Source organism: Canis lupus, chromosome 7, assembly GCF_011100685.1.
Source record: "Canis lupus familiaris isolate Mischka breed German Shepherd chromosome 7, alternate assembly UU_Cfam_GSD_1.0, whole genome shotgun sequence".
NCBI classification, from domain to species: Eukaryota; Metazoa; Chordata; class Mammalia; order Carnivora; family Canidae; genus Canis; species Canis lupus.
In genome coordinates this window covers 70890134-70909743 of record NC_049228.1, presented here as the reverse complement: position 1 = coordinate 70909743, position 19610 = coordinate 70890134, and the positions used below count along the sequence as shown (strand labels likewise).

General features: G+C 33.9%; 1 protein-coding gene across 3 annotated transcripts in view; it reads left to right on the top strand.

Moving 5' to 3' along the window:
• Positions 1-19610, top strand: part of DLGAP1 (DLG associated protein 1) — an 870774-nt gene that overhangs the window by 112401 nt on the left and 738763 nt on the right. For all 3 annotated transcript variants that reach the window (XM_038543734.1, XM_038543736.1, XM_038543735.1), the window contains exon 2: positions 7267-7423. The gene's annotated coding sequence lies outside the window, so the exon portion shown is untranslated. The remainder of the gene's footprint in view (positions 1-7266; positions 7424-19610) is intronic.

The window sequence follows — 19610 nt, the reverse complement described above, 5'->3', positions numbered from 1 at the left end:
CGGTGCCCATCACCCATTCACCCCCACCCCCCCGCCCTCCTCCCCTTCCACCACCCCTAGTTCGTTTCCCAGAGTTAGGAGTCTATTTTTTTAAAGTAATAAAGTAATCTCAATGCCTCCTATCAGGAGGTACATAATGTTGACATGCTTCATTCTTGGTGATACTAAGATAGATAACTTGATTGAGGTGAAATTTGTCAGTTTTCCCCATAATGTATTTATTTCCATATATAAATATATGTAACTTATAAATATATTTAATTATAAATACATATGTATTTACAGTTAATAGGTATCTTGTGGGGAGACAGTTTTAGACTATGTAAATATCCTGTATTCTCATATACTTTTCCCCAGTAACATTAGCCTTTGTCAGTGATTCTTGCTTCTGCAATAATTATTACTCTGATGTTTGTGAGATGATGATTTTTTTGCATCCTTCCTTCTATATTAATTTGAATTCTACTCTAAGAATAAGCTGTTACATTAAATAAATGTCCTTATTTCTTCATGTAATTTCTTGTTTGTAGTATAGACTCAGGATACTTATTTATTACAGGAGATAAAATTCACTCTTGTTTGGTTTGTTAACTTTATTCTAGGTTTGGCCATTGGGCGTTCCTTGAGACTGGATCCTTTATTCTTTTGACATGCCATCAGATTTTGAGCATTTACTTCCTTTCTGTCATTACAAGATCTTGCTGGCTCTTCTTGCCCCATTTCCTTATTCTTCTCTCTGCCTCATTCCTGAAATCAACCGTTTCTCCAAGGACTTTTAGTTCATTTTATTGAAGAAGGGTATTTGGAAACCAAGATCTGGGTGCTGGGTGTACTTATTGAACTTTGTCCCTGCTTCTAGGTCCTCTGTCACCTGAACTAGGACATATGTGCATATATGCAAACAAGCATATACACACATCTATCATTTCTATCTCTGTGTTTCTACTCACACATACAATTATTATTTCATTGATATATCTAATTCCATTCCAACAACACAGGGTTTATTCTGGCAAACTCCCCTCCATTACTAGTGATTTGTAACAATGAAAAACTTTACTCTCATTATCATCAATATATTTCATTATTAATCTGTAAGTACACATGAAGTACAATTTCATTGTACTGCAATTTCATACCATTGTGAAAAACAAATCTTTAACTACAATACAGCATGTGAGCAGCCTTATAGTAAGCAAGCAAAACACTTTTTCAACAGTTACTTAGGTAAGGTTTTTTTCCTCTTCTTTTCAGTGTGGTCATATTATTTATTTATAATGCGATGTATATGAAAGGTATTTCTAAATACTAATTTTACATTCTGTTGCCTTACTAAATTATTTTATTGATCTACTACTGTTATTCATTAGCATTTTCCGGATGTCACATTATTCATAAGTAAAAAGTTTCACCTCTTCCTTACCAATTCTTATAACTGAGTTATTTGGTCTAAGTCCTTTTGCTAGTATTTTCAGTACACCAGTGAATAATGAGATACTATGCATCCTCCTCCTATTTCAGATCTGAGTAGAAATGCTTCTAGGGGTACCTGGGTGGCTTAGTCTGTTAAGCATTAACTCTTGGTTTCAGCTCAAGTCATGATTTTGGAGGTCGTGGGGTTGAGTCCTGCATTGGGCTCTGTGATCACTGGAGAGTCTTGTCTTGAGTTTGTCTCTCTCCCTCTCCTTCTGTCCCTCCCCCCAGCGCTTATGAGCATGCTGGTGCATGCCCACACACTCTCTCTCTCCTCCCCAGTCCCTCCCTCTTTCTTTAAAATAAATAAATCTTTTTTTTTAAGTCTTCTAGAACCTTCTCATTAAGTAAGAAACTGGTTTTAGGACTGAAGAGTATAAATATTTTTCATATAAGTGTTCTCTCTTATTTTCTTGAGTGTTTATTATAATGAGGGAATGTTGAAATTTCATTAAAACATGTATGGACCTAAGAATGGTGTATGATATTGATAGATTTGAACTAATCTTGCATTTCTAGAATAAATCATACTTGGTTGTGTGCATTATTTTCTTAATGTGATGCTGTATTCTGCTGACTCAAATTTTATTTAATGCCTTGTGTTGATATATGCATAGATAGGATTGCTCTGTGAATTTCTTTTCATAAAATTTCTTTTTTTTGAACACAGTTTTTGGTTTAAGTGTCAACATTATGGTGGCTTAATAACAAGTTTTCTTTTACTTTGAATTTATAGTATGTTGGAACTATGGGGACAATTTTATAGTGTTGGTCTTTGTATATTTTTTGTATATTTGGTCTCTGTATATTTTTTGTTTTTTGGTTTTCAACTGTGATACTGTCTGGCCTGGTTGTTTGATGAGATTGATCCTTAATAGCTTTCTCTTTCTTCTATGGAAATTGATCTCTTTAAACTTTCCATCTCTGAGGGGTCAATTTTGGTAGTATGTATTTCCCTGGAAAACTGTCCTTTTTAATCTAGATTTTAAAACTTAAAGTTTTTTTTTTTATAAGCCTAGATGTCCATACAGTAGTCCCTTATTTATTTATTTATTGCCTTTTTTTAGTAATTAATTCCTTCTTGTCATTCCTTAATTTTTATAGGTTTGCCTTTTCTCACCCCACTCCCTGCCCTGTCAAAGTAGCCCTGTATATTTTGTAAAAGTTTTTTGAAAGAATATTAATTCCTTAATTAGGTTACTCTTTTCTCATACTCTCATGATTAATTTATGCTTTTATGCTTTGGTCTCTACTTATTCCTGTATCTATTGATTAGATTGATTGACTTTTGAGCTAGAAACTTATGTTTTTCATTTCTTCTAATGAAAATATTTCATCTACAGGGAAAACAAAAACAAAAACTAAAACTAAAACAAAAAAAAACATGATCCCCTTATATCATGGCAGACTTTTTTTGTAGAAAATAACCAACTGATTCTAAATTTTATGTGGAAAAGAGATGAGAATAACCAAGATGATCTAAAAGAACAAAATCAGAAGATATGTATAACCAGATATCAAGACTATAATATTAGAATTATTATAATCAGTTGGTATTGCCACAAGGATGGACAAATATCATTGTGTGGGGTCAGAAGGAAGGTAACACAAAGATGGACTCAATATTTGTGACAAAAATTAAACTGCAGAGCATTAGGGAAAAGACTGTATGAATTAGTGGTTTATACATATGAGGAAAATTAATTCTTCATCTCTAACTTACACCATTCACAAAAGCCAATTTCAGATGGAGCATAAATCTACATATAAAAGATAAACAATAAAACTTTATAAGTAAACACAAGAGAATATTTCCATGACCTTGGACTGAGCAAATCTTTCCTGAAGAAGAGATAAAAAAACACTAACTTTAAAAAACAAATTATAAATGTAACTTAAAATATTCTACTCTAGTTACTCTAGTCCACTAAAAGAGTGAAATAAATCACCGCCTAAGAAAATATTTACTGTAACTATTATACATGATGATATATAAAATAAAGGACTCCTTTCCAGAATATTTAAAACTCCACAACTAAAATAACTTTAAAGTGGGCAACCAACCTATTAAAAATGATAAATTTTGCATTGGAACTTCATAACAGGGAATATGCACATAGTCAATAAACAATTTAAAAAACTTCAGAAGTCATTAGGGAAATTCTAATTGGAACCACGGGGTAATGCCATGATATGTCCCCTAGAATCACTAAAATGAAAAAGACTGAAAATGCCCAGTATTGGTGATGATGTAAAGCAAATGGTAGTTTTATATACATTGGGATAATAAATATCTCACACATACACACCCCCAAACATGTATGCAGGACTGGCTGAAAAACAGTTGAATTGGTCTCATCTACAGCTAATGTTACTAGAAATTTGATATTTTTTTGAAGAGGATTTGTAGGAGAAATTTCTTTGGCTTTTCATTCTCTCCAAAGCCAAAGGTTGATAGAGGTGATGAGAAAGCACCAGAGGCTTGGAATATTGGATGAGTTCTTTATATAATGATCAAAGTTTATTCCCTAAGTCAGCAATGAAGAATGCCTGTGATGGTGGTAGATGACAAGAATTGGCAAAATATTATAGAGCTCAAGACAGGAACTTTAGAGACTGGAGTCATTGAAAGGCACCAATGTTGGAGTTGTGGGATGTTTCTGACACAGGAGAAGCTGCAATGAAAGAAGAGTCCTCATAAGAGAACATCGCAAGGATTCCAAGTCATTAATCCCAGCAGTTGTCAAATGAATGGTGGCAATTGGGGAAGAGAGGAGGGACAAAAGGGGGCATGGTGTGGTGGGGGTGGGGTGGGGTGAAGAGTTAGGGTTGGAAGTACGGCTGCTATAGGTTGGTTGGGCTGGTTGAGCTTTGAAAGGAGACCTCTTCCAGATGCACAGCCTCTCTCGCAGGTATGAAATAGCAACAGCAGATGAGGGTAGTGACAAACCTGGAAGAGGCTCTGCAGGTAAGCATAAGGAACAGGAAGATACCATTAGACAGTTGCATCTCTAACTAGGCAAAGGGTGTACCAAGATAATTGAAAGAAGAAAAAACATGTGATAACAGAAATGGGCAAACATTTTCATCATCACCATCACAAAAAGTAAGTTAAAATCAAAGCCAACCATAAATTTAATTTTCTTTGCCTGCCAAATATGAAAAACTTAAAAATACAACCAGGGACAGCAATAAAAAAAAAAACTGATTGTCATTCTTTGTCACGACCAGCACTGATATCCTATTCTAAGAAGACAGCCTGTCAATGTACATCAAGATCTTAAACATGTTGATTTAGCGATTCTACTTCTGAAAGTGAAGCCAGTGGTTACGTATGTTGATTTGGAATGCAGATGCTGGAGTTAGGCTATCTGGATTCAGGCTGCAGATGTCTGTCATTTCCAAGCCACGTGGAATCAAGCAAGTTACTGAGGTTCCTTGTGCCTCAGTGTGCTCATCAATAAGATGAGATTAATTATAGTTCCTACTTTATCAGGGTATTGGGAGGATTATTTGAAGTAAAGCAGTTAAAATAACATGCTGGGCAAATGCTAAGCACCACATGAGACCTTGTTACTATTTTAGGTCTACAACTGCTCATCAAAGATTCTAATCAGAAATCAGATCTTGTTAGATTTTAGAAAAGAACATGAGATAAATAGGCTATATTACATAATGGCCTTCCCGTCCCTGGAGTGTACTGGGGTAGAACCCCGTAGTTAAACCCATGCATAATTTCACAGTGAATTATCACAATATTTGTGTTGAGCCTTTTAAATAATAAGTGGCTTCATATCAGTTCAGATCAGATCAGATTTTCCTACCAAATGAGAAACAAGAAAATCCTTAAGAGAATTTTTGGAGATTGATATTGTCATAGGAATCATAGATCTGTATTCCGTAGTTTAAAAAAGTGAAGTTTTACATAAAATGTGTCATGCATTATTTTTTAAAAGACTTATTTATTTATTTTAGAGAGCATGTGTCTGTGTGTACACAGGGTGGGGATGAGAAGCAGAGGGAAAGAATCTCAAGCAGATTCCCCACTGAGCATGAAGCTAGATGCCGGATTTAGTCTCACAACCCCGAGATCATGACCTGAGCTGAAATCAGAGTCAGACGCTCAACCCCTTGAGCCACCCAGGTGCCGCTATACTAGATTATTTAATAAAATAAAATGTTTACAAACTTTTAAAACTGAACTTCTTGTTCTAATATTAACTAAACAGAATATAGTGTTGCTATATATCTAGGAAAAATCTCACCATAAAAATAATAGTCTGTAAAAGATAGTATATTATTAGCAATGGCTATGATGATGTGGTGGGAATATGATTAAATATTTTTTTTCTGTTGGCAGATTTTTATTAAAGATACTATGATAATGAAAATCTATCAAATTGACTTCAGAACACAACTTTACTTGTTCTATAAATTTGACTAGTAATTTGAACAAGTTGTGTTTTGTCAGTTCTTTCCATGGTGGTCAATGTCAGTATAAATCAATCTTTTGTGATATAGAGTTAAATAGAAAAACTTCTTTGAGGGGTGCCTGGCTGGCTCTATTAGCTAAGCATCCGACTCTTGGTTTCAGCTCAGAACATGATCTCAGGGTCCTGAGATCGAGTTCCACACTCAGCAAAAGTCTGGTTGGGATTCTCTCCGTTTCCCTCTCCCTCCCCTTCTGCCCTTTTCCCCACTTGAACACACATTCTCTTTCTCTCTCTAAAATAAATAAAATCTTTAAAAAATAAAAATTTCTTTGAATGTTCTAATGTGTTTCATGGTTGAATTTCACTGAGTAATTTCAGTTGCACTCACTCTGTCTCCTAAAACTGAATGTAAGTAGGGACACCTGGGTGACTTAGCAGTTGAACGTCTGCCTTTGGCCCAGGGCATGATCCCGGGGATCCAGGATTGAGTCCTACATTGGGCTCCCTGCAAGGAGCCTGCTTCTCCCTCTGCCTGTGTCTCTGCCTCTCTCTGTGTGTCTCCCATGAATAAATAAATAAAATCTTAAAAAAAAAATCCTGAATGTAAGTAAACCTAAGGCAACCTTATAAAAAATAGTATATTTTAACATGAGATAATATGAAACCAATAGTAAGAGTTAAATTTTATGTTTGCTGTTTGCTCTGGATAGCATCAAAATACTCAAAGTCAGCCCTCCAGCATGAGAGTTCAGAAGTAGCAAAGAATTTGGAGATCAGACAGACATGGTATTAAGTTCCAATTATACTGATTTCTTGTCATCTACATATGATAAATTACTAATTCCCCAAATCTTGGTTTCCTTATTTGCAAAACAGATTTAATAACATGTCATCTGAAGATGAAGTGAGATAATTTATATAAAGTACCACCTATTGCTCTATATTATGTGCTCAATTAATGGGTGTTCTGTTCACCAGGAAAAGGAAAAAAAGGCTGGGGGTGGGGAGGAAGAGATAAAACAACTAACTTTTACTGAGCCACCATTAAGAGCACTAGTATTAACATGTCTTTTTCACAGTCCTCTGCAGAGGGTGTCCATAGCTTGACCAAGAGGCAGGTGGGTTGCTGAGGGGTTGACCTGAAGTCTCGACATTGGGCGCAGAGCCCACATTCTCATTGACTAGATTAGCCTGCCAATGAACTATTGGTTAAAAGATAAGATGAGGCTGTTACTCATTTGGTTTAACATGTGTATGTAAAAAAAAAAAAAAAAAAACATGTGTATGTAGTATTGAAAAAGTAACTATGAAACTCTGTTAACAAATCTGTGCTTGTTTTCTGTTTCCCCGTGTATTTCAGCTCTTTGTGAATGGTGCTCCGGAGCACTTTCAGTGATTACTACTCATACCTCTTCCTGGGAAACTGTTGAAAGGACCAGCAAACATCTAGTTTACTCAGATATAATCTCAGATTAATGGAATTGTGGAACAGATTACACTCGTCTCACTAAGATCGGGTAAGAGTTTCAAAATACATTTACTCTTTGCAGATATCTGACATCATGACCTGCTCAGGAATATTTCTGCCTTCTTATAAATTGGAAAGTTATAACTTAAGAGACATATGTTGGATGGGAAAAAAATAGGCTACCACAAAGAGGCATTGGTATATGGATTGAAATATTTATTATTAGCTTAGCATATGCTGATGTATTTAAAGATATTTTTATTACTTATGTAAAGTATAGGGACTTAACATTTAATACAAGGGGAGTTTCATGACAAGCATTCTTCTTGTAAAATAATACTACAATACAGTTTTATGAAACCTGTAATTGCTACAATCTACATTCTCCTTATTGTTGTAAAATTACTGTAAAATGGAGAGGCTGTCCCCTTGAAATGGGTTATGATGAAAATGGACCTATTGTGATTATCTATATGCAGATCCTCCCCTAACTGTGAGCTTCCCTTACCTGTACTTCAAATGCATGTACATTTGCTTCTGTATATCTTTTCCTCAATGTCAAAATTTTCTGCTCCAATATATTAAATTACCAGTCACTCCAGTTGGGATTAATTAGCAAAACAGAACTGGAATTGAAGAAAGACAATAAAATTTAATCAGATGGAAGAATTGTAGTAGTTACTCCAGGCAGTCCTGGGGAGGAGGGGTGAAGAATTAAATGAGCACAGGTGACATGCCATCTCTTAGAAGTATACTCCAGTCCAGTAGCTGCCAAGAAGACACAAGCTAAGCAATGAAAATGGTGCTTTGGCCATGACATGAATTTATCTTGGGCAGATAGATGTTGAGAAATACAGGTCATCCAAAGGTTTTGCTTCTCGAGCATACAAGTATTCTGCATCTCAAATACCTGAGATTCCAGGTGAGTCAGTACCTCTTAGACATAAATGGAAAGATACAGAATATTTAGATGGAGGACTAGATCTCTTGGAACGTATATTCACTTTTAACCTGTAACAATTTTTCAATTATCTTACACATAATGTAGGGAAGGGGTATTCTGAAAGTTTTGTATTGAACAAAGCCTGATAAATGAAAACTGGGGAGACTGAAAGCATGTAAATGCCCTAGATCATAAGCACTGTGGCTGAGAATGTGGACTTTAGGAACAGATTAATATCTGTGTTTTGGACTCTGACTGGGCCACCTTCTGGCCGTGACTTCCCGAGTACTTGTGAAAATTAAAAGAGCTAATTAACAAAGAGTGCCTAGTACTGGACTTAAACATTAAGTGTTTCAATAAATGACTTAAGTGATCATGCAAACATTTATAAGAGCTTTTGTAGATTCACTAGTCCTGGATTTTAATACTATTTTCTCTGAGGACTTAAATTTTAAATATGTAATTTCTACCTAGTCAACCATAGGAAGACAATATATTTTTCAAGAGTAGAAATTTAAAAAAAATCTGGCATGTATTGTATTTCTGAAGGTCACTGATATTTTAAACTCTGATTTCAAATCTGCTGCTCTGTAGCATCTTCATATTGGGTCAATTACCTTGTTTCCAAATCTTTTCATGTTTGAGATGTGAACAACAGAATATCTATCTACAATAGTTTTTTGTGAATAATAAATAAGACCTAGTGTATGACAGGGAAACACCCAATGCATGTGAGCTATTACTAATACTACTACTGTTATTATTGTAATTATTCTTCTTAAATACATTCTTACCTACCTCTGGTGTGATTGCTGATGTTTGTAATTGGCAGAACTTGAAGCAGGATGTTCTACAGAATTTTTAATAAAATATTAATATATGCAAATTTTCAGGTCACGGTTTAAATCTTGAACAGGATTCATTATGTTCATCACTTTATAACCACAAAATATATAAATTTAGTTTAAATGCAAATCTCATTTCATGATATTACTAAATTACCTCCAAGAACAACCACTTGTAAAATTCCCAAACTTGATTCTTTCCAGAGGAAACTATATAACTTCTATTTTAAATTGCTTCACATTATGATCATTCTTAATATTAGAATTCAACCATTTCACTCATAACTTTTTACTCTTAAAACTGCTGACCTAACCTATTAAATCTGTGGCATTATAAAATACTAGGTAATCAGGATACCATGACTTTCTACTACCACTCCAACTAAACTTCTAACTTGATGTGCAGTCTTATCTCCAGGGTATGTATAGAGTGCTTAGAACTGGATTCTATAATCTAATCTTTTTTCCATAATCCAATCTTAATGCTCAATTCTGACTCAGATTATATTCACTATAGTACACTTTTATGACCAGTGAGATTTAGGCAGTGGAAAACTTTGGCTCTCTGTCTCTTGTGGAGGTCTGATACTGACCATGGAAAACCATATACTAGGATTGATGATGATGTTCTTAATAAATTGTTGAAGACAAGAAAAGGAAAACTTATTTAGATTTTCTATCCATTTGATTATCCTCATTTTTTGTTTTTTTTTCCCAAGATGTTTTGAAATAAGTTAATTGTATGAGCAAGCAAGAATAAAAAAAATAAATCTTTCAATATACATATAAAGATTTATGGCATATATAGGATTAACCAATAAAATAAATTGTTAATAGATCTAATCTACTTAATTAACCTTTTTATATGATCTGAGTTTAAGCCAAATTTTTTATAAGATCAGTATAATTAAATCATTTTACTGAAGCATTTACAACTATGTATATTATAAGGTCTTTCAGAAAAGGCAACAAGGCAATATAAGACCATTAGAACAAATTTTGTAACTTTTTTTACTAGCCATGTATAGTATTTAGAAAAATAAAATAAAAGTACTTATGTAATTTTATAAAAGTTAGAAACTATGAGTGAAAAGAAAGCAAAAGATTGAAACCATTTAGCCTTAGTGGTATAAAATATTTCTTCAGTATTTAAAACATAAGATCTTTGAGGGTGTCCAAATATTTAACGTATTTTTCTATTTATAATCCTTGAACATAATCCTGTATAGTGCAAAAATATAAATAACAAACCTGGAAATCACATTGCCAGTCATTAGAATCCAAGCATTATCAAGTTGGGGGACTCTGCGTTAGGTGATCTCAGTATTACTAGAAATAAGTACTCAGGGTTACTGGAAACACTCTGTCACAGTAGGTGCTCAGAGGAGACTATGGCTTTTGGAATGTTGTGCCTTACCAGATATTTAATATTGTGGCTTTTTAAAATCTATGAACTGAGGAAGGGAAGAATTATTTAGTCTTTACCACATGCCAAAAATTTTACTCAAATTTTAGAGATGACCTTGTGAGATGAGTCCAGGTATTCCTGTTTTATTTGTGGATAAAATGAAGATCAAGGAATTAAGTAACCTGCTCAAAGTCACACCTTCAAGAAATGCACAGAGACACGGTTGGAGTGGGCATAGAGGCTAATCTATATCCTTTTAAATTCAAACCACTTCCGGGTCGCCTGGATGGCTCAGCAATTGAGCGATTGCCTTCAGCTCAGGGAGTGATCCTGGAGTCTGCTTCTCCCTCTGCATATGTCTTGGCCCCTCTCTCTCTCTCTCTCTCTGTCTCTTATAAATAAATAAATAAATAAATAAATAAATAAATAAATAAATAAATAAATAAAATTTAAAAACAAAACAAAACAAAAAAAACTACCTTCTACTACTATCACGTTTTCTACTTTACTCTTTCATTGAAGAGGAAAAAGTTGCTTTCAAAGTTAGGACCAAAATATGTTTTTTGTTTTTTGTTTTTGTCTGACAGAAATATACAGTGTCAAGAACATCAACACCATTTTTTAAAAGTTTCTAGATTGTTTATCCTCTTTTTCATATAGTTTCTTAGGACTGTTTCGATTCTTGGACAGGAGTAGAACCCAGGGTTAGATTTGTAGAATGGTGAAAGCATTAGGGGAAACTTCAGGTATTTGATTACATATATCTAATGTATTCCAGGACAGTTCCTGAGAAGAAAATTCTATTCTCCGGTGCTCTGAAGGAAACTAAACACTTTGTTGTTATTGGTGGTTAATAGAAATCTAAAGCCAACTTTAATTGCTATGACGTTTTATTAAGTCAATACCTAATCATATTTGGTATTGTTTACTGCAGTGTTCAATGATAACACAGTTGTCTTGTTTAAGTTGTTTGGGAAATCTGCAGAGACAAAAATCTCTTTGTCCTTATGATATTTTTTGTTTTTCAAAGTGTATAATACATTATTTGTACTTAGTGTGCATTTTTATTTATTTTTATTTTATTTCTACTTTATAAGAAAACTGATACTTCTCTTTATGCACATTCTCTATATGTTATTTGCATATCCTCATCCTGAAAATATATAGGTAATAGCAGTAATTCATAATTCTTGATACCAATTGACAGGAAAGAGCATATGTGTGATTAGGAAATATAATTTATAAGAAGCATCCCTTTCTCCCTATGAGCTGTATTACTTGACTATAGTTGTGGACTTGTCCATTTCTCCATTTGGTCCTAACAAATTTTGCTTCTTGTATTATTAGGCCCTGTTGGTATGTATAGACCTACTAAAGATTGTAAGGGCCTCTTGGTGAATTGATCTCTTTATCATTATGAAATATCTCTATTATCCCTGGTTATATTCCTTGTTCTAAAATTTTATTTGATCTTAATGAAACTATTCTAGCTTTCTTTTTATGAGTACTCACATGATATATCAAATTCCCATCTTTTTACTTTTAATGTTTTACACTTTAAATATTTCCACATGATTGTGCTTTTTCCAGTCCTCCATTAATACACCCCCATTCCCCTGACTTTATGTGTCAGTGAATAGAATACCATACACTCAGTTGCTCAGAATAGAGAGCAGAGAAATAGCTGAGTTCCTCTTTCATCTGTCAAATATATCCTTTTTTTAAAAAGATTTTATTTATTTATTCATGAGAGACACAGAGCAGCAGAGACATAGGCAGAGGGAGAAGCAGGCTCCCCAAGGGGAGCCTGATGTGGGTCTGGACCCCAGAACCCTGGGATCACGACCTGAGCCAAAGACAGAAGCTCAACCACTGAGCCAGCCAGGCACCCTGTCAAACATATTCTAATGATTCTCAAACAAATACCACACATTCATCCGCTTTTCTCCATATCTATAGCATGAACCTAAGGTCAAAATCTTCACTACTTTACAGTTCCTGACTTCTTCCCTAGCTCTTACCCCTGCCTACCTTCACTCCATTGTCTATGCAGCAGCAAGGGTCATTTTAGCATACATTATATCATCAATCCATAAAGTGTATAAACCCTGCAGTCTCTCCCATTGCACTTAGAATAAACTCTGAACTCTTATCAGAACCTAGAGGTCCTGTATGACTGATGTCCTAACTCCCCTTCTAAATTCATCTCTCCGTGTGGACCATCCTGGTTTGGTTCCCCCTGGTCTATTTCTTGATTCTATGAAGCCTTTTTTTTTTTTTTTTTTTTCCTGTTTGGGACCTCAGTCGTTGCATCTCCCTGGAATAAATTCACCTCAGTCATTTGCATTGTTAGCATTTAAACTGAGACCTCATGCATGCAAAAGAGATATCTCTTCATTAATTCATCCTTTCAACAAATATTGGCTCAGTGCATGCTAGATACCAGACACTGAGCTCCATGCTGAGAATAAATTGGTAAGTCTAAAGATATTTGGTCTTTGCACTCAAGGAGTTTACAAATCCATGAAGAAGACTGACATCATTCAATGCAAGTGCAAATATTCCCTGACAGGAGTTCCATAAACTGAGCGTAGCTCTATGAAACCCATAGTAAAACTGAAATAGACTGAAGTTATAAATAGGCTTCCTTGCAGAGTTCTTTGACCGTGATCTGAAGGGGGGAGTAAGAGTGAAATGACACTTTATAAATTTGGTAGAGGTAAAGACACATTAATTGAAATTTTAGCTCATATACAGAACTGATAACAAGATGCATTATGACTATTTTGATTAGACACATCATGATTAGTAATTAGTTACAACAATCCTCAATTTGGCATAATCTGATCCTCTATCTAAAAGCAAAATGATGGGTTTATTATTTCAAATAGAGAACAATGATATTTTGTACACCATGAGATAGAAAAGCTAAGAAAAGAGTAATGGCAAGTTTTAAAAAATGAACTTCTGATTCCTTTTTGTAAACTTAATAAAATAAAAACCAACTTACAGGACTGTAGAGATTATTTTAATGAAAACAAATGCTTATATTTCCAGAAACACATTTCTTAGGCCTCATTCAAATGTTTCAACCCAATTAAACTCTTCTTTTGACCTGACCTTAAATCTAGAGTCATAATGGACCAATATAAGGGACAGGAACATCAGAGCATTTTGGAATTTTTTCTAGGTCTGTCACCTCAAATGGCCTGGGTTGAATGTAAAGCTAGTAATCTAATTAGAGATATGATGTTTCATGTGGTCTGTCAAATTGACTGAAGTGTAAGAATTTGCTCTTAAGTCCCATTTTCCATCTGTCCTTCCAGCTGTGCTGAATTAATATTCTCATCTACAAAGTTCTTTCTGCTTACCTCTATTTACCTAAGTTTTATTTTTATTTTTTAAAGATGAGTTTAAAACTAAACTTCCTCAGCTTCTCCCCACTTTATAATAAAGTTTCTCTGCTGGCAAATTCTGGTAATCTAAGCTTAGTAATATTTAGCCATGTTACCCTGCTTTCCTATGAAATTGTTTTAAAAGCCACATTACTTTCCCATCATGTATCAGTTAACCCTTGATGTTTAATAAACCACCTCAAATCTAATGGCTGAATGCAACAACCATTTGTGTAACTCAAAATTCTACTGGTTTGAGTGAGGTTCAGTTGATGTGTGAGGTTAGCTCATGGATTTGAGATCAGTTTGAGGGTTAGCTGGGAGCTGCTAGTCCTGAAGGCCTCACTAACAGATCTGGCAGTTGGCTGTTGATTTGGATCATGTGCTTTTCATCTCTAGCAGGTTGAGCTATGCCTATTCTCATGGATATCAGGTATTAAAAGTATCTGGAAGGAAAGTTCCAGTGGTAAGCATTCTTCAAGACTCTGCTCACATCACTTAGGCTAATGTTGCATTGGCCAAAGCAACTGACTTTTGGATGAGACAATCTGTAACGTCACTATTAGCACCGGGAAGGCAAGAATTTGTGGTCATCTTTATAATTGACCACATCCTCAGATTAAACAACAAACAAAAAAAATCATGTCCTTTGAATCCCTAAATCAATGCCACCCATTTATGAGAAACTCAAAATAATTTCTAACTGAATACATAAGCTGTCAGAGAGGAAGATATGAAATTCACTTAAGTATCAATTGAAATTTTTGGTGTTAGCACATTAATGCCATTTTCATACAAGTTGATCAGAAGAAATAAGATAACACAAGTTCTTGATTGAGCAACTTGAAACCTGTGGATTTCCTTTGATTTCTGGGCCTCATTTGTTGCTGCAAAAGTGCCACCCTGCCCCCATTACTGTGTTAATGTATGTGGCCAAAGAGTTCTGCTGTGATGATATGATGGCAGAGAGCTTCTTTTTTTTTTTTTTTGCAAAAAGGCCATAACCTGAGTTCAGAGATGTTTCTTTATAGTATCAGGTCATTGTGTTGAACTTCAAATTGCATTCTACAAAGGATCAACTCTGTAAAACTACAAAATGCAAGGGAGTGCAGAGGTTTTCCATTTCCTTAGGGCAGGATGGGAAGAGGTATGAAACCACAGCAATCACAACCATTAGTATACCATTTCTCACTTTCACACCTGCCTCTGAGTCAGGCTTTTAAGAATGCTTTTTAAAAAGGCATATTCCTTTGAGTTTTCACTTCATCTAAATTATGGGAAATTTGCAGTAGTCCTAGTGATACTCCAAGTCTTTAGGAAAAATCAAAAGGACCAATAAAAAATTCCATGAGGAATTTTAAAAGCTCAGTAGTGTTTGAACAATAATTAAAAATTGAACACAAATTATATATTTCATGCAATAGATGGATTGAGATTCTAATACTATTAAAAATAAATTGGTTTTGAATGAAATGAGTGAATGGGGCCAAAAAGTGCAAACTTCCAATTAAAATAAGTCATGGGGATATAATAGAGATATAATGTATAGCATAGTAGCTATGTTTAATCATATTCTGCTGCATATTTGAAAGTTACTAAGAGAATAGATCTTAAAAGTTCCCATCACAAGAAAGTTAATTTGCCCTGAAGTATTTAACAAAATCCATAACAAACTTGAAGCAAATACAAAGGAACTTCTTCATCCTGAAAAATAGCATTCACAGAAAACTTGTGGTTAACATTAGATTTAACACTGGAAAATACTTTCTCCCTAATATCAGAAACAAGGCATAGATGTCTATTCTTACTTTTACTCAATATTTTACTTGGCGTCCTTGGTAGTGCAATAAAACGGGGGGAAAAAAAGCATGAGACTGAAAAGGAGATGAAACTGTTTTAATTAGATGATTCAATGTTATTTGTAGAAACCTCTAGAAATGTGAAAGAAAAAACAAAACTAGCAAATTTTCAGAAAAAACAAAAATACATTTCTCTATACTAATGAACAATTCGAAATTGAAATTTAAAAAACAATATAATTTATAATAGCATTAAAAAGTCAATACTTGAAAATAAATTGAGCACAATATAGTCAGTGTTTATAGGCTGAAAACTATAAAACATAACTAGGAATTTTTAAAAGAAGTAAATGCAGAGGTGATCTCAGTTCATTGATTAGAAAACCTAATATTTTACTATTCCAAAGTGATCCATGTAGTTTCAGTGTAATCAGGGAGGAAATTCCATAAAACATCTTTGTAGGTTGACCAAGTGATTCTAAAATGAAAAGAGATAAAGAAAAAGAATAATTAAAACAATTTTTAAAGAAAAAGTGAAAAGCTTATACTATTTGATTTCAACTCTTACCATATATATATATATATATATATATATATATATACTACATTTGAAAATTATAATACATTAATCAAGACAGTGTCATGTTCAAGTAAGTATATTTATGTAGATCAATGAAAAAAAATAGGAAGTCCATGAATATGGTGAATTGACTTTTGATAAAGGAACCAAAGTAATTTGATACAGAAATGCTACTTTTTTCAGCAAATGATGCTGGGAGAATTGTACATCTGTATGGAAAAAAATAAACCCTACTCATCACATCACCAGTGAAGAAAATAAATTCAAACTGGATCATAGACACATAAATTATAAACTATAACATGTAAAAGAAAGCAAAGATTATTTTTGTGACTTTAGGTGAGGCAAAAAGCACTGGTCATAAAAGGAAAATGATAAATTGGACTTTTTAAAATTAAAATATATTGCTCTTCATAATATACTACTTAGAAAATTAAAAGATAAGCCACAGACTGAGAAAACATTTGTAAAACAGGTAATAAAAATTTTGTGCTTAGTAAATATAAGGACTCAACAATTTAACCTGATTATTTGACTAGGCATTTCACCATAGACTATATAAGGAATGGCAAATGAGCTCATGAGTAGAGGCTCAACATCATTAGATACATGTAAATGAAAATCACAAGTGAAATCACACCCGGGAGAATGAATAAAAAGAAAGCCTGACAACACATGCTGGAAAGGATGCAGAGCAGTAGGAAATCTCATACATTGTGAGTAGAAATGCAGAGTGGTGCAGCTACTTTGCGAAACAATTTCATACCAAGTAAAGCAAGCACTTTCCTTGTGGCTCAGGACCCCAGTAGTAGGTATCTCTCCAAAAGAAATGAAAACACCAGTTTATGCAAAGACCTGTCTCAAATGTTCTTGGAAGCTTTATAAGAAAAACTGGAAATACCAAGTGTCCATCAACTGGTGGATAAATAAACTGTAGAATAGGGCTAGGGGAACGAATTATTAATTCATGCAACTTGGATATGTCTCAACATCATTTTCAAAGTGAAAGAAGCCAAACACAAAACTTTGCATACTGTGTGATTCTACAGATAGAAAATTCTGGGAAAAAGCAAGTTACAGGGACAGAAAGCAAAATAGTGGTTTTTAGCAACTGGGAGTAGGGGGAGAGTGTCAACTACCATGGGCACAAGGGAACTTTCTGGGGATGGAAAGAATATTCTATATCCTGGCCTAAGTGGTGTTTCTACAATGGCATATAATTGACAAACACTAAATTGTACATGATTTTATTGTATGTGGCTTGTATTTCAATTAGGCACAGAAATATTTGATTTTCTACAGAGACCATAAGGATGATTCATATTTATATTCTTGAGTAATTTCTATTACTAGACTTCTAGATTGAATCAAAAATTCTGGAATTTTAAAGTTTTTCATTACTTAAAACTTTGAAGAGTGCAAAACACTGGACAAATTAGAATTACCAAAAATCATTGGGCTTCCTGCATAAAATGCTTTTATAAAAATAAAAATACTTTTATAAAAATAAAAATAATTTCATAAAAAATTATTTGAGAGTACATTTAATTCCCTACTACCTCCTCATTTTATTACATAATACCTAGAATTAAGAGATGTCCTAACTAGTAAAATATAGAATGTTTTTATAACAGTTTTTGAATTCTCATTACTATTTCCAATTATTTGACTGACTTATTTTAATATTTTTCCCAGGTGACCTATCGTTCTGCTCTGGCTTTTCTTGGAGTGCTCAAAAGCTGTGTTCCATGTTCAAATGGATGCTATTAATTTTGGAAATCATTAGTATTTCTTTCTTAGAGTCTGATTTTAAAACGAGTGTGATCTGCAGGATGGGGGCTATTTAAGTTGGAAGTTGCTAGAGATAAACCCTTAGTATCATACAGAAAAGCACCCTTGCTGTTATTCACCATAACTGAAAGGTCACTGACAAATCAACCCTGTCCCCAGACTTGAAGCTGCTGAGTGTTTTGTCATAGTTGTTTCTCATAAGTATGTAATATTCCTAATGACTAAAGAGATTGGCCCTGTGTAAATTACTTTCACCAACTTACGTTAATACTCATCTTACATAAGTTTACAGCAACTAGAACTGCTGACAATATGAATAATCAGTTCTGCCTTTTGAAAGTGATTTTTGTATTTACGTAGTCCTCAAACAAATGAGAAAAAGGCATTGATGACGTTGCCTTTTAAAATTTTTCTTTTATGAATGATGACAAAGTTAATAACCATCGTTTTTCAGTTGTATCAAGCGCTGTTTGTTCAAAAATAGCTACTTTTCCATCCTGAAGTTCTGGAATTAAAAGTGTTATAAAGGTCATTTTAATGTTAGCACTCAAAAAGACTTCATTAAATTTCATGGTATGAAATAGATGCAAGAAGAGGAATTGTCTTGGCAATTTTCACTTCTTTTAAACAACATCTGAGAATCATCAGTTATTTCTGTCATTAGTCTTCTATTTCAATCCTATGTGTTTGTTATTATGCAGTAGTAGTGCATGTGTGTGTGTGTGTGTGTAAAATTTAATTAGGGTTTCCACCACAGATTTTATTTTTCTTAAGGCTTGGAAAGGGCAACTTTAATTCATTATAAAGGAGGGCAACAATGAATTAAGATCATAGCTGTTGATGGTGTTTACAGGAGAGAAAATGGAGGAGACTTAGACTCATTGATTAGGAAGTCCCACACTTGACAGATCTCCTGTTGGCATTATGTGTTTGCCTCCTACTCTGTTTTGCTACTGCTTTGGCTAAGACAAGAGTCAGAATGTACTGTGGAGGTGTGTTCAAGAGAACAAAAGAATTATAAGATTCTCCAGACTATGACAGAATATATCATTTATTGGACTATAATAAAAGAACACATATATTTGATTCAAACAAACTTATAAAAAGTAGGTCCAGTTTAGCTGTTCCACTTGAATGCATCTAGAAAGAAAAGGAGTTCATCAAACAGGCATCTTCTTCCATATTTGGAGTTGTTATGGTCACTTCCCCTAGCCCACCAGCTAAAATGACGCTAAGCAGCGCTAAAATCGTGGGAGGGACAAACACTGGAAATATGATCAATAATACACTGTTTCTCAACTGCCTCTTTTCAAAGTATGCTGTGTTGAAGGGGGGAAATGCCCCTAGAGCTTTCTGCTGTGCTCTATTTTGAAAGTGTTTCTTCTGGAATTGAATTAATACATGATAATGAAATTATTACCGGGCAATCTTTTTTTTTTTTTTGATTTTTTTTTTTTAAATTTATTTATGATAGT